We start from the raw sequence: 16,692 nt of genomic DNA on the forward strand, positions 1-16,692 counted from the left end.
GACCGAAAACAGTTGATTGTGCTTTCATAGGATATGCGACCAATAGTAAAGCATATCGATTTCTGGTTCATAAATCAGAAAATCCCGACATTCATAATAATACGGTTATAGAATCAGATAATGATGAGTTCTTTGAAAATATATATCCGTATAAAAAGGAATGTGAGTTGTTTGGTGAAGGATATAAACGACCTCGGGAAGAAACAAAAGAAAGTATATTTAATCAGGAGGATCCAAGACGTAGTAAACGTCAAAGAACGTCTACTTCATTTGGACCAGATTTTGTGACTTTCTTATTGGAGAATGAGCCTCAAACATTTAAAAAAGCTATGTTTTCTTCGAAATCATTGTCTTGGAAAGAGGCAGTCATATCGAAATAGAATCCATTTTGAACAACCATACATGGGAATTGGTTGATCTTCCTCCTGGAAATAAACCTTTGGGTTGTAAATGGATTTTTAAAAGAAAAATGAAAGATGATGGCACTATTGATAAATTTAAGGCAAGACTTGTTATCAAAGGATATAGACAACGAGAAGATTTTGACTACTTTGATACATATTCTCCAGTGACAAGAATTACGTCCATATAAATGCTAGTAGCTTTAGCTGCAGTTTATGGTCATGAAATTCATCAAATGGACGTAAAGACAGCCTTCTTAAATGGAGATTTGAAGGAAGAAATTTGCATGGAACAACCTGAAGGGTTTGTGGTTCCAGGTAAAGAAAAGAAGGTATGTAGACTTGTTAAGTCCCTTTACGGACTAAACAAGCACTCAAACAATGGCATGCGAAATTTGACCAAACAATGTTGTCAAATGGTTTTAAGATAAATAAATGTGATAAATGTGTGTACATTAAAATTGTTCCAAATCACATAGTCATTGTTTGCCTATATGTGGATGATATGTTGATAATGAGTAATGACATTGCCAACATAAATGCTACTAAGCGTATGCTCATTAGCAAGTTTGATATGAAAAACTTGGGAGTTGCTGATTTAATTCTGGGAATTAAGATCCATAAGACTCCTCAAGGTCTGGCATTGTCACAATCTCATTATATTAAGACAGTACTTGAAAAATTCAAGAACTTGGGCTTTAAAGTTACAAAGACTCCAATTGACGTGAATCTTGCACCAGCAAACAATAAAGGCCAAAGTATATCACAATTGGATTATGCTCGTGTGTTGGGATGCTTAATGTATATCATGAATTGTACACGACCAGATATAGCTTGTGCTATAAGTAAATTGAGCCGATATATAAGCAATCCAGACCAATCTCATTAGATGGCAATGAAACGGGTTTTGGGATATTTAGAACATACCCAGAACTATGATTTGCACTATAGTAAATTCCCTGTGGTGATTGAGGGATACTGTGATGCAAATTGGATCACCGATTCAGCTAATTCTAAGTCTACGAGTGGATATGTATTCACTATTAGCGGAGGAGCGGTATCTTGGAAGTCGTCCAAAAAAACATGTATTGCCCGCTCTACAATGGAGGCTGAGTTCATAGCCTTAGATAAAGCCGGTGAAGAAGCTGAATGGCTCTGGAATTTCTTGGAAGACATTCCATTTTGGCCCAAACTGTTGGCACCAATATGCATACATTGTGATAGCCAAGTAGCAATTGGAAGGGCTGGGAGTGTTATTTATTACGGTAAATCTCGTCATATATGACGAACACATAAGACCGTTAGGCAACTACTCTCTAGAGAAATTATCACGATTGATTATGTAAGGTCAAGTGATAATGTGTCGGATCCACTTACAAAAGGCCTAACTAAAGAGGTAGTTGAGAAATCATCGAGGGGAATGGGACTATGGCCGAGAACAAGTCATTGTGGCGATAACTCTACCTAGAAGACTAGAGATCCCAAGATCTAGGTACAAGGAGATCAAACAAAGGCATTAATGACGATTCAACATTGTCAACAAAAAAATTGGTCCATTCTCGTGATGAGACAATGTTCAGTACCAAGGATAAAGCATTAAGTCTTTTTAATGATTTCTAAATTTGATACGGGGTATATCAAATAGTGTATCTACGGGATGACACATTTAGGAATCACCTATGTAAGTGTGAAATGTTAGCCGCTTTAAGGAGAATTTTGCAAGGCCAATTCTCTACGCACTTATGAAACCAGGCGGTGTTCATGGCTGAAACGAACACAACAATGAGAACCAAAGACGGTTAAGGGTTGATCGTGTGACTTATGGTTGTGTAGGTATACACCAAAGATCGACGGTTCAAAGATATCAAATCTACTGATTGACCGAGTATATCCGACATAAGTTTACTACGGAAAGTTCAAAGGGAAACCTACTTATCCAGATGCAATTAATCCTTGCTTGCAAATCACACAAGTTTTTCATGCATACTTCCATAATATAGTCATTTCCCATTCATGTGGGGGATTGTTGAGGATTTTAAGATGGAAAAGTCTTAAAAAGAGGGTGAATGGGAAATGGAGGGAAAATGAAATTTTTGAGTAAAATTTTAAATATCCTTCTCTTGAAACATTGTCCCTCATTGGAAGAGGAAAAGTATTTTGGTGGGTATATAAACAATTACTCTTCTTGTAGCTCTTAAAGATTTAAGAAGAGGGCAAGCCTCGCGACATCGTCGTCGTCGCTCGCTTCGGCTTTGGCTTCGGCTTCGGATTTGGATTTGAATTTGGATTTGGTCAAATGATCGATTGATTAATTTTTTGGACCAAATTTATTTGTTAATAGTGAATATTAACGTAATATTATCTGTGTTTGTAACGGATGTTTTCCAATATGTAAATATTAATGAGCAAGTGCTCATTCCACCATGTTGAGTGCTTCCTCCATTAATTAAAAGCCTTAGTGCTCCAGTCACCATGATTGCTTCCTCCATTAATTAAAAGCCTTAGTGCTCCAGCCACCATGAGAAAATGCTTCACCAAATGAGTGTGTTTACCAACTGATTACACTATAAAAGAAAGGTGCCAGTAGCTTGTTAAAAAACAGAAAAAACGGACAGAAAACAGAAAGCAACGAGCAATCTGATTTCCTCTTCTATTATCGCTCGACATTGACTATAAATTGCATTCCTTCCTCTCAGAATTTCCATTCGACTTCTGAGTTCTCCTCCTTTCTTGTGCATTGCTTTAAACTACAAATAAAGCAACCGTAAGTGTGATTTGCTGCCAAACTTTGTGTTCGCTGAAACACTGGGGTTTGAAGTACCGCTGCACCAGTGTGTAATTCGTTCTATCCTGGGAAGAAATAATCCATAACCTTGGGTACTAGGAGGGGATTAAATTCCTTAAGGAAACACTGTGAATTTAGTGGGCTCGAATTAATTATTGTTTCATTTATATTTACATTTATAGGCTAACGTTCTTTTCTCAAGAATTATTATTTACAAATACAGGTCAAATAAAAATTAACAAGCTTATAAAAATTAACAATCTTAAGGAATTTAACAATTTTAATTTTTGTATTTGAATTATTCTTATTATTCTGGAAACTAAAACCTTTGTGGTTTCGGGTACTTCCGTTTGGAGAGTAAAGCCTTCGTGGTGGTTTGTTGGAAATTAAAATCTACGTGATTTTTTTTCTTCAAGTTTAAACGTTTGTTTGTGTCATTCTTTTACAGAAATGGAAAATGACAACAGAAACCGAGCTGTTCCAATGATGATAGCCAACACATCAACAAGCCGAACACCGGCGTTGGCACCGGCAGAGAAACCCGGAAAATTTTTCGGGATTGATTTCAAGCGCTAGTAGCAGAAGATGTTCTTCTACTTGACTAAGCTATGTCTATAGAAGTTCATCAAGGAAGATGTTCCTGATCTGCCAGATGAAACTCCAGAGAATAAAAGCTTTCTCGTGATTGAGGCATGAAAGCAATCCGATTTTTTGTGTAAGAATTATATTCTTAGCGGACTGGATGATAATCTGTATAATGTATACAGTGGCGTGGAGATATCAAAAGAATTGTGGAGTGCGCTTGAAAAGAAATACAAAAATGAAGATGTCGGGATAAAGAAATTCGTCGCTGTAAAATTTTTGGACTACAAAATGGTAGATAGCAAGTATGTTATTACCCAAGTCCAGGATTTGCAAGTAATTATTCATGATCTACTTACTGAAGGTCTTGTCATCAATAAAGCATTTCAAGTAGCAGCAATAATTGAGAAGTTGCCTCCATTATGGAAGGACTTCAAAAATTATTTGAAACACAAACGAAAGGAGATGTCCCTTAAAGATCTCATTGTTCGATTGAGAACCGAAGAGGACAATAAAGCTGCTGAAAAGAGAGGCCGTGGAAATTCAACAATAATGGGAGCAAATATTGTTGAAGATAACAAAAAGAGAAAGAAGGCTTCTGATCCGAAATACAACCTAAGCAAGAAGCGGTTTAGTGAAAACTGCTACAACTGTGGGAAAATCGGACACAAATCTACGGAGTGTCGTGCTCGGAAGAAAGACAAGAAAAGGGGTCAAGCAAACATGGTAGAAAAGACTCCAATTGACGTGAATCTTGCACTAACAAAGAATAAAGGCCAAAGCATAACACAATTGGATTATACTCGTCCGTTGGGATGCTTAATGTATATCATGAATTGTACACGACCAGATATAGCTTGTGCTATAAGTAAACTGAGCCGATATATGAGCAATCCAGACCAATCTCATTGGATGGCAATGAAACGAGTTTTGGGATATTTAGAACATACCCAGAACTTTGATTTGCACTACAGTAAATTCCCTGCGGTGATTGAGGGATACCGTGATGCAAATTGGATCACTAGTTCAGTTGATTCTAAGTCTACGAGTGGATATGTATTCATTGTTGGTGGATGAGCGATATCTTGGAAGTCGTCCAAACAAACATGTATTGCCCGCTCTACAATGGAGGCTGAGTTCATAGCCTTAGATAAAGCCGGTAAAGAAGCTGAATGGCTCCAAAATTTCTTGGAAGACATTCCATTTTGGCCTAAACCATTGGCACCAATATGCATACATTGTGATAGTCAAACGACAATTGGAAGGGCTGGGAGCGTTATGTATAACGGTAAATCTCGTCATATACGACGAAGACATAAAACCGTTAGGCAACTACTCTCTAGAGAAATTATCACTATTGACTATGTAAGGTCAAGTGATAATGTGTCGGATCCACTTACAAAAGGCCTAACTAAGGAGGTAGTTGAGAAATCATCGAGGGGAATGGGACTATGGCCGAGAACAAGTCATTGTGGCGGTAACTCTACCTAGAAGGCTGGAGATCCTAAGATCTAGGTACAAGGAGATCAAACAAAGGCATTAATGACTGTTCAATATTGTTAACAAAAAATTTGGTCCATTCTCGTGATGAGACAATGTTCAGTACCAAGGATAAAGCATTAAGGCTTTTTAATGATTTCTAAATTTGATACGGGGTATATCAAATAGTGTATCTACAGGATGACACGTTTATGAATCACCTATGTAAGTGTGAAATGTTAGCCGCTTTAAGGAGAATTTTGCAAGGCCAATTCTCTATGCACTTATGAAACCAGGCGGTATTCATGGCTGAAACGAACACAACAACGAGAACCAAAGACGGTTAAGGGTTGATCGTGTGACTTATGGTTGGGTAGGTATACACCAAAGATTGACGATTCAAAGATATCAAATCTACCGATTGACCGAGTATATCCGACATAAGTTTACTACGGAAAGTTCAAAGGGAAACCTATTTATCCAGATGCAATTAATCCTTGCTTGCAAATCACACAAGTTTTTCATGCATACTTCCATGATATAGCCATTCCCCATTCATGTTGGGGATTGTTGAGGATTTTAAGATGGAAAAATCTTAAAAAGAGGGTGAATGGGAAATGGAGGGAAAATAAAATTTTTGAGTAAAATTTTAAATATCCTTCTCTTGAAACATTGTCCCTCATTGGAAGAGGAAAAGTATTTTGGTGGGTATATATACAATTACTCTTCTTGTAGCTCTTAAAGATTTAAGAAGAGGGCAAGCCTCGCGACATCGTCGTCGTCGCTCGCTTCGGCTTTGGCTTCGGCTTCGGATTTGGATTTGAATTTGGATTTGGTCAAATGATCGATTGATTAATTTTTTGGACCAAATTTATTTGTTAATAGTGAATATTAACGTAATATTATCTGTGTTTGTAACGGATGTTTTCCAATATGTAAATATTAATGATTAAGTGCTCATTCCACCATGTTGAGTGCTTCCTCTATTAATTAAAAGCCTTAGTGCTCCAGCCACCATGAGTGCTTCCTCCATTAATTAAAAGCCTTAGTGCTCCAGCCACCATGAGAAAATGCTTCACCAAATGAGTGTGTTTACCAGCTGATTACACTATAAAAGAAAGGTGCCAACAACTTGTTGAAAAACAGAAAAAACGGACAGAAAACAGAAAGCAACGAGCAATCTGATTTCCTCTTCTGTTATCGCTCAACATTGGCTATAAATTGCATTCCTTCATCTCAAAATTTCCATTCGACTTCTGAGTTCTCCTCCTTTCTTGTGCATTGCTTTAAACTACAAACAAAGCAACCGTAAGTGTGATTTGCTGCCGAACTTTGTGTTCGCTGAAATACTGGGGTTTGAAGTACCGCTACACCAGTGTGTAATTCGTGCTATCCTGGGAGGAAATAATCGTTAACCTTGGGTACTAGGAGGGGATTAAATTCTTAAGGAAATACTGTGAATTAAGTGGGCTCGAATTAATTACTGTTTCATTTATATTTACTTTTATAGGCTAACGTTCTTTTCTCCAAAATTATTATTTATAAATACATGTCAAATAAAAATTAACAAACTTAGAAAAATATTAACAGCAAAAGCTTAGTGCACCGATCTGCCCTTTCTTTGCGTTTCTTTTTTCAGATACACGCGAGGGACAAATACCAAATCGGGCTATTGCACCCAAGTGAGCTAGTGATCAATGAAAGGTGCCAAACTATGAGAAATATGACCTATTCTGGCAGAAGGTAACAGTGTCCGATTAAATAATCGAAGACGGGGGCGGATCTTGTACCAAGATTACCTGTTTATGTGAACTCATTTATTTTTGCCTAGAGTTTGTATTTGTATTAAAAAAAGTTAGTAAATATTTAGCTTGAAACACAATTTGTTAGTTTGTTATTATTCTCTCCGTTTCAATTTAGATGAGGTAATTTGAGCCGGCATGGAGTTTAAGAAAAAAGAAGAAGACTTTTAAAACTTGTGGTCTTAAAAGCTTAAGGGTTAAAAATTTTGTGGGGTCATAATATTTGTGTGGTTATAAAAGTTTCTCGTTAAGGGTAAAATGGGTAAAATGAAGAGTTTAAAATTGAATTATTTCCAAATTTAAAAATGTATCATTTATTTTGGAATAGACTAAAAAGTAAAGTAACTTTATCTAATTTGAAACGGTATTATAGTAACTTGAGATCTTTAGAACGTATTAATTTAAAATTTTGAATACGGGTCTATACACACATAAATTAGTACTATCACTGGTATTGCAAATTAAGCTGAAAGCACTTTGGCAATACTAGGAGACAAACCCATACCTGAAAGCTATTTGACCTATTTTGTGCATTTTGTTAGACAAAGCATCTTTCCTTGTCATATCATACTTTAGAGGGAATAGTGGAGATTCGACATTGGAGAGAATGACAGAGAGGGTCTAATAAGTCATGCACTTTTCAGATGATCGAAAAGCTTATTTATCACATTGGATCTTAGTTATTTTATGTGGTCAGCAAATATAAAATATCTATGTAAACTGAGGCGGACCCAGGATCTTAAATTGACAGGGCATCACTATTGAATAATAATTTGAGCAAACACTATATTAAACTCCGGCAACACACTAAAAGTCAAGTTGTGTCCTCCAATGTTATCTTGGCATGTAAGATGAGTACCACATGGAATACTACAACAACAACAACAACAATAACATATCTATTATTATCACATATCGTGGGGTCTAGGGAGGGTAGTGTTTACGCAAACCTTATCCTACCTTGTGAGGATAGAGAAGTTGTTTCCAATAGACCCTCGGCTCACGAAAACATAAGCACCACATTAATGAAAATATAGATAAGAAGGAACACCACCAAAAAGCCATATAAATACAGAATAAAAACAACAAGATAGTAAGGTGATCAACAATTAAAGAAAACAACGGTTAGTCATAAAACCTACTGCCAACAGAAGGCGAGACTGCATGCCAATACTACTGTTATGAACACTCTAGACTACCTACTCTACTACCCTAATCCTCGACCTCCATATGTTCCTATTAAGGGTCATGTCCTCGGTCAACTGAAGTTGCGGCATGTGTTGCCTAATTACCTCTCCCCACCTCTTCTTTGGCTTTCCTCTACCTCTTCGTAGGTCCTCCAAAGTTAACCTCTCACACCTCATCACCGGGGCGTCTGTGCTCCTCCTCCTCACATGACTAAACCACATAAGTTGCGCTTCCCGCATCTTGTCCTCAATAGGGGCCACACCCACCTTGTTGCGAATAACTTCATTTATAATCATATCTAACCTGGTGTGCCCGCGCATCCTTCTCAACATCCTCATCTCTGCTACCTTCATCTTCTGGACATGAGCGATCTTGACTGACCAACACTCAGCCCCATACAACATCATCGGTCTGACCACCACTCTGTAGAACTTACCTTTAAATTTTGGTGGCACCTTTTTGTCACACAAAACACCGGAAGCGAGTCTCTATTTCATCCATCTCACCCCAATATGATGTGTGACATCTTCATCAATCTCCCCACCCCATGAATAATAGACCCAAGGTGCTTAAAACTTTCTCTCATATGGATGACATGCGAGTCCGGTCTCACCTCACCTAATTCCCCCATTGTGTCTCACAATTGAACTTACACTCCACGTATTCTGTCTTGGTCCTGCTCAACTTGAAAGCTTTAGATTCTAGGGTCTGCCTCCATACCTATAACTGCACATTTACACCGCCTCACGCCTCGTCAATCAATACAATATCATCTGCAAATAGCATGTACACAACACCTCCCCTGGACGTGGTACGTCAGTACGTTCATTGCCAGGGCAAATAAAAAAGGGCTGAGTGTTGACCCCTGATGTAACCCCATCATAACCAAAAAATGGTCCGAGTCCCCACCCACCATCCTCACTCGGGTCTTTGTTCCATCATACATGTCCTTAATCACCCTAACATAGGTAATATGTACACCTCTAACCTCCAAACATCTCCACAAAACTTCCTTCAGAACTTTATCGTACACCTTTTCTAAGTTGATGAACACCGTATGCAAGTCCTTCTTCCTCTCCCTATACTGCTCCATCAATCTCGTAACAAGTGGATGGCTTCTGTAGTCGAACGCCCCTGCATTAACCCGAACTAGTTCTCGAAAATAGACACACTCTCTCACCCTTAGCTCTACCACTCTCTCTCAGACTTTCATAGTATGGCTAAGCAACTTGATACCCCGATAGCTATTTCAATTTTGGATATCACCTTTGTTCTTGTATATAGGAACCATCATGATCTACCTCCATTTTTCGAGCATCTTCTTCATTCTAAAAATAACATTAAATAACCTAGTGAGACACTCCAAGCCTGCTTTGCCCGCACTCTTCTAAAACTCCATCGGGATTTCATCCCGCCCGGTTGCATTGCCACTGCTCATCTTACGCATAGTCCCCCCTCCCTACTTCATCAACTCTAATCCGCCTCAATACCCAAAGTCACGACGACTCCCAGGAAGTTCCAAATCACCCAATACAATGCTCTTGTCCCCCTCATCGTTCAAGAAACTATGGAAGTAGGTATGCCATCTCCGACGGATAACCCCCTCATCCAACAAAACTCTACCTTCTTCGTCCTTGATGCACTTTACTTGGTCCAAGTCACGAGTCTTCCTTTTTTATGCCTTGGCTAACCTGAACAACCTCTTACCCACACCTTGGCCTTCGAGTTCCTCATACAAACGACTAAAAGTTGCAGTCTTGGCCGCCATAACTGCTAGTTTGCCTCTTTCTTAGACAACTTATATTGCTCCCTATTCACCCTATTCTCCTCCTCATCTATACTTTCCACTACCTTCAAATATGATGCTTTCTTGGTTTCCACTTTTTTTTGCACCTCTCCATTCCACCAGCAGTCTCTCTTGTGAGCACCAAAGTAACCCTTTGAGACCTCTATTACCTCTCTTGCGGCTTCCCTAATGCACTACGCAGTCGTGGTCCACATAGCGTTTGCGTCCCCACTACTCCTCCAAGCCCCCATAGTCAACATCTTGACCCCCATCTCCTGCACTTTAGCTTCCGTCAAGGCTCCCCCACTTGATCTTATGTTGGCTATACATCACCCTCTTCCTCCTCTTTCTCGTGATCTCAAGGTCCATGACCAGGAGCCTATGAAGGGTCGAGAGGTTCTCACTCGGGATGACATTGCACTCTGTGCAAAGATCTCTATCGGACTTCCTGCAGAGTAAATTATCAATCTGAGTCTCGGCCACCGAACTCCGAAAAGTGACCAAGTGTTCCATGTTCTTCGAGAAACTCGAGTTTGTTATCACCAAATCAAATGCTCTAGCAAAGTCCAGCAGAGACGTTCCTCCTCCGTTTCTATCTGAATACTAACTGAAAGTATCTTGAAATGTAAAAAAAATTATTAACTGTGAATTTGAATTTACACTTTGCTTTTGTTCTACACTAACGGGTCGTTTGGCATGAAGACAAGTTATATTGTGATTAGTTATCCTAGTATTATTTCTTATTGACTGTTTGATATGTTGTATTAATTTTAGGATTGTCAATTTTACTGCTTTATCCCGGAATAACTTATCGTGTGACTACTATTTCACCCTTTGGTAAGTATAAGTTATTTCGGTACTATTTTTAATCATATGATAAATTATCCTAGAATTAGTAACCAAACAAGGGATAAAACGGTACTAAAAAAAATTTCATAGTTCTTTTTGGTTATCTATCATATACCAAACGATCCCTTATCGAATAAGAGACGACGAAATTTCCCTATGATAAATAGCAAATTTGGGCCTCCCATCAGAAAGTATTGGCTCAGTGGGTGAAAACAATACTGTCTTACCATTTTTTCAGTGAAAATAACATGGGCTAGCCAGTTTTCGTACTAGTAATTTAAAAATTGCCAGAGTTTGCAAAGTTATTGAAAAATAGTCATTATTTTAGTTGAAATACAGAAAGTTACGATATAATATACTGAATTTTGGAGCTCCTGCGTATAAACTACCAGCATATTATGTTGGAATTCCAACACATTATGCTGGAATCTCATATGTAAAAAATTCGAACTGGAATCTCATATGCTGGAATCTGGAATATTTTCAGATTTTTAAGGGTGTTTTTGTTCAATATCTTTATATGAAAATACGGCTAAATTTGATTACTTTTCTAATTGTGGCTATTTTTCAATATCAGCTATAGATTAGGCTATTTCTGATCCCCCCCCCCCCCAATTTTTTCAAGATAAATATTGACTGATATTTGGGCCTTCCATCCAAATTTTTACCAAGCTTGAAGAATTAACTTAAATAGTTGTTTGCCCAACCGCTTAAATTATAAATAGTTGTGGATGTATAATTTATGTGTACACACGTATGTATGTATGTATGTATGTATGTATATATATATCCCCCAAATAATTCATTTTGTTTATTTCACTGGTCTGTTTATTATTCAATCTTTAAATTTTAACTTTTTTAACTATATATTACTCATGTAAACTGACAATTTCTTATATGTTATTTACTTTTTTCTAATAAAACCAAAATTAAGAAATGAAACAATGCAGTAAAAGATAAAACTTGAATTGCGTGAAGATTGAAAAAATTACTACACAGTAAAATTTGTTAAATCTTGATTTCTTTTTTAGTTTTTTATATTACATGTATAATGGGGCATGAGAAAAGATAGTGAAAAGGGATAGTGAATCCAACCCACACTTATATCCCGTTTGGCCAAAAAACATTTTAGTTAAAAATGCTTTCTCTTATTGGCCAAAAGTATTTTTTTTTCAAAGTTAAGACGTTTGACCAAGGGTTTATAAAGAATAAAAGTATTTTTGAGTAGAGCTGTCACACCTCCTTTTTTGTACTACCCTAAAAAGGAGTATAAGGGATTTTTTTTCAATTTAAGTGACAATCGAAACGAGATTATTTATCAAATTCAGAGTCGCCACTTGGGATAATTTATGGTGTCCCAAGTCACCGGTTTAAAATCTCGAATCGAGGAAATTTGACTCTATTTACAGTCTGCGAACACAGAAATCCGGGTAAGGAATTCTGTTAACCCGAGAGAAGGTATTAAGCATTCCCGAGTTCCGTGGTTTTAGCACGGTCGCTTTGATCATATTTGGCTTAATCAAATTGTCTAATTACTTATTTTAGAACCTATGTGCATTTACCCCTCTTAATTAAGAAATTATCTTGAAAATAGGTCACGCGTACGTGTACCTATTTGTTTGACACGTCAAAAATCATGTCACGCGAACGTGACCATAATTAGCAAGCTCTATTATTATTAAGAAAGTTTGGTCGAAGTTGCGTGAACGCATACTCCAATTTTATTTTTAGAATCGTAACCATATCACGCGAACATGTCCACAATCACAACGATATATTAAGCGCGCCTAAAGCAACTACGAACATTTCGTTTTTTAGTATCTAAGTTATGAAATTAATGTGAGGGCCATGAGAGATTTTAATTAAGATGGCAAACCTCAATCTATTTTTAGAGAAACTGCACTTAATTAAAATGGTATAACGATATCCTTGCAAAGTTAATGGGCAACTATAGTTGTAAAAGGGTTTGAAGTAATGGCTAAACCTTTAATTATTTAAAAGCCCATTCTGGGTTTAACTTAAACCCAAATAGTTTATTTAAAATGGAAAAATTGGGCTCAAGAGAACAAGCCCAGAAAGGCAACCGAGCATATGTTTGCCCATTCCTAAATGGGCCACAGATCCAGGTCCAATAGCACTCAAGGCAGGCTGTTTTCTTCTGAAGCCCACGACAATTCACATTTCAAAGATTCAATAAAGCCCATTAGCATACAAATAAGTGATATGCCAGCCCAAACATCACAATACTTAGATAGCCAAGTTATACACCCTTTAACCAAATTGTTCTACTATACTGCATGTCATATACATTTGAAAATTTGAAACTACTACTGGTTACTGCTGAATTCGCACATATAATGATTCTAACAGTATGGACACTCCAAAAATTTAGATTGAATATTACAATGGTAACAATGGCTCTTAAACACATCCAGATACTTAAGGTCAATAGCCAAAATAGCGAAATCATGACATGAATTTAACCCTGGACTGAACATCGCTACCAACCTAAACAAATTCAAACAAAATCAAACAAGAGATGTTCGTCATCTAACCTAAATCCATACTTCAAAAGTTTAAGGAGTGTGAACACGTGATTTTTGCCTTACGAAAACTACTCCAAAATAAATCAAAAAATAAAATAAATTTCTTTTACTGTGTAATTCTTGAATTTGCGTGATGTTAAATATTTGTGTTATGTTCGTAAATGTTTACTTTGTCATAATAAATTGAAAATTAAAATAAAATACATGTTGCATGCATATAGGATTTAATTATGTATTTAAAAGATAATTTAAATAAAATCACAAAAAATATGCAATAGTTCTATTTTTAAATATTTCACTGTGTGATTGATGTTTTGTCTATGTGTTAAATAATTGTTATAAAGTAATTAATATATTTTTATGAAGTTAAAATTGTTTTATAATTAAAATTAGAAATTTAAATTAGAAAAAATGAAAAAAAAATTATATATGTACAAAATCGGACCTGGATTTAAATCCAGGCCCAAATCAAGTTAACCCCTCCCTACAGCCCAATCCAAACAGCCCAGGTCCGGTCCAGTCCAAAAAGAGTCAAAACGACAGCGTTTGGTCGTGGTTCATCATGGACCGTTCGATCAAATCCAATCAACGGATGAGATCTCATCACCCTAACCCACAATCCCTACCCGATCCAACACCCGGTTCAACCCGTTCCCCAAAACTTAAGCCAAACGACGTCGTTTGGTTAAGTGAATAAATCCTGACCACTCATCCTATTAGATCTAACGGTCAGCATCAACCCACCCCGTCCCTATATAAGCCCATAATCCTCACCCCGGCCCCCCTAACTAAACCCCCTCTCCACTGTTCATCATCCTCTTCCTCAGACCCATCCCTAACCCTAGCCGCCCTAGAATCCCACCGCCTGAAACCCGGCGGCAACAACGCCGCCGATCACCAAAATAACACCCTAGAACCCCCTGAACATCCTCTACACCGATCTGACCTTAGTTTCCTTCAAATCAGACCCCAACTCTTCGAATATTAAATCGAAGGTGGGTTTGAAAACTTAAACCTTTCCAATGGCTCTCAAATTAACACCACAGCTTCTCCTAAATTCCCTTACCAAGGATCTGTTAGTTGCATGGTTCGAATCATACTGGAACTACTCGAATCTTCATTTGAAGATTCGAGTACAACATGACCTTATCCCAACCTACTTCAAACTCACAACAGTTACCCCCCTGACGTCCCTCGTGCCTAGAACATCTTTGGTTTCCCTCGGATCTAACCAGAAATGAGTAAGTCCCAAATCGAACCTTCAGGAACCCTAGAAATATCAAACATCTGGATTTTGTCCAAATTGATTAAAAGATTGAGGTTTAATCGACCTTAGTTGAAGTATTTTCAGTAGAAAATACTTCGACTAAGGTCTGTTTGATTTCAAACAAAGTCCGAATCCAAGTTGAGTCCAAGTCGGAATAAAATTGAAGGATTCAAAGGTATTTTTTTCTGTTTCTTATGAGTATTCTACATGTATTCTTGTTTGTTTAATAACCTGTTAATTTTTCATTTTTTTTTATTAATTCTATCATCTTTGTCTCCTACCCGTCTACTTAATCCAAACATGAATTATTTCTGTTGGTTGTGATTGTTTACAATGTGTGTAATCGACTCGATTAAGTTCGTCGATTAGTTATATTACGAATTTTCATTTCTGAAAATGCTGACTGAAACAGTCTGCTTCTATTGTTTTAGACTGATTATGGACAAATGTTGTAAATAGTCAACTGATTAATACTCGTCAATTAAATCATGTTTGTTTGTGAATCAGTGAATTCAAATGTATGCTGTATATGTTGTTTTCTGAACAGGGCATTGTCAGTATATTGACAATGCTCCTGTATATGTTTGATCTTAGTTCAATTTGAAGTTCAGTTTGAATTATTATGCTGAACTCAGTGTAATATTGTTGTAATGTCAAGTTTGAATTCAAGTTTACAAAAGTTGGTCAAATACAATTGTGTTAGGAGGTTAATAGGATTGGTTATAGCTGTAAATCAGAAGGATAATTAAGTTTATACAGATTATAGAATCTGTTTTGCAGTAGGTTCTGATTTTTCAATAATAACATCAGGATTTCAGGGGGGTACTATTGGGATTGAAATAATGTGATAGTGTGCTGATAATAGAGTGTTAATGGCTATTAGTTACTAATGGGGAACAAGGGATAATGGGCTGCTAGAAATCAGGAAAAAGTTAACTTAATGGGATTTAAAGTAGTAAAAGCAGATTTTAATGGAATTTTTCTATTTTTAAAAGATAAAAGGGGTCCAGGCAGCACTTAAAAAGAGGGGGCAGACCTGTATAAAAGGGGGAATGGGGACTGACTTGAGGGCAAACTTTAGAACAGATTTTGAAAGAGAATTTAAGAAAAATACACCTAGAGTGAGATAAAAGAGAAAATCCAGCAGAAAAATCAGATTCCTCTTGGAATATGAAGAGGAAGAAGAAACAAAAAAGAAACCAAAAGAGAGTATTCGCACACACACACACACACAGTGAATCTGAAACGGATATAGAAAAAGGAAAGAAAAACCCGAAACATATTTTTCCTGGAATCTGTCCGTGTTTGTTTATTAATACTGTGTGGTTTAAATCTGAAATTTTTTTCTCAAATCTCTGTTACTATTGGTCTGGTTTCACGGGACTCGTTGATTGTGCTCAAAATCAGCTGCGTTATTTGGCATTTTCTGCCTATTTTTGTTGCTGCCATTACTGCTGAAATTCACTTCTTATTCCCTCGTTTCCAGGTACATATTCTTAAAACTCATGTTGTGAAGAGCCTTGAGTATAACAAAGATGAAGCTCGAATTGTAATTCTGTCTTCTATTCGCTCAAGTTCATTAGTTTAAATTTCAGCTTTGTTTCGCGTTGGTTTAATAGTAGTATATTTTGACGTAACGGCTGTAAATTAAATGTCATTTCTTGAAGTTGCTTGAAATGTTGTAATAAGGTTAATTTCTAAATTTTCATTAGCGGAAGATATAATTAAATTGTCAAAGTAGGGAATATGGCATGAATGTTGGTCATTATTTAATTTTTGTTGTTAGCTAAGTAAGAAGTGATGTAGAAGTATCAAGAAAACTACAGTAGTGATATCTATTGTTAAATAAGGTAAATGGTGTTGGTATTATTTTCATGTATAAGATAGCAGGTATATATAGAACCATTAATGGATGGTGAGTTGAGTTGAATAGCTCATTACGATGTTAAAATGCTATGGATGTTTCAAACGTTCAACTATGTTGCATGTAAGGCAATATTATTAATC

This window comes from Nicotiana tabacum, unplaced genomic scaffold, assembly GCF_000715075.1.
Source record: "Nicotiana tabacum cultivar K326 unplaced genomic scaffold, ASM71507v2 Un00073, whole genome shotgun sequence".
Taxonomy (NCBI): domain Eukaryota; kingdom Viridiplantae; phylum Streptophyta; class Magnoliopsida; order Solanales; family Solanaceae; genus Nicotiana; species Nicotiana tabacum.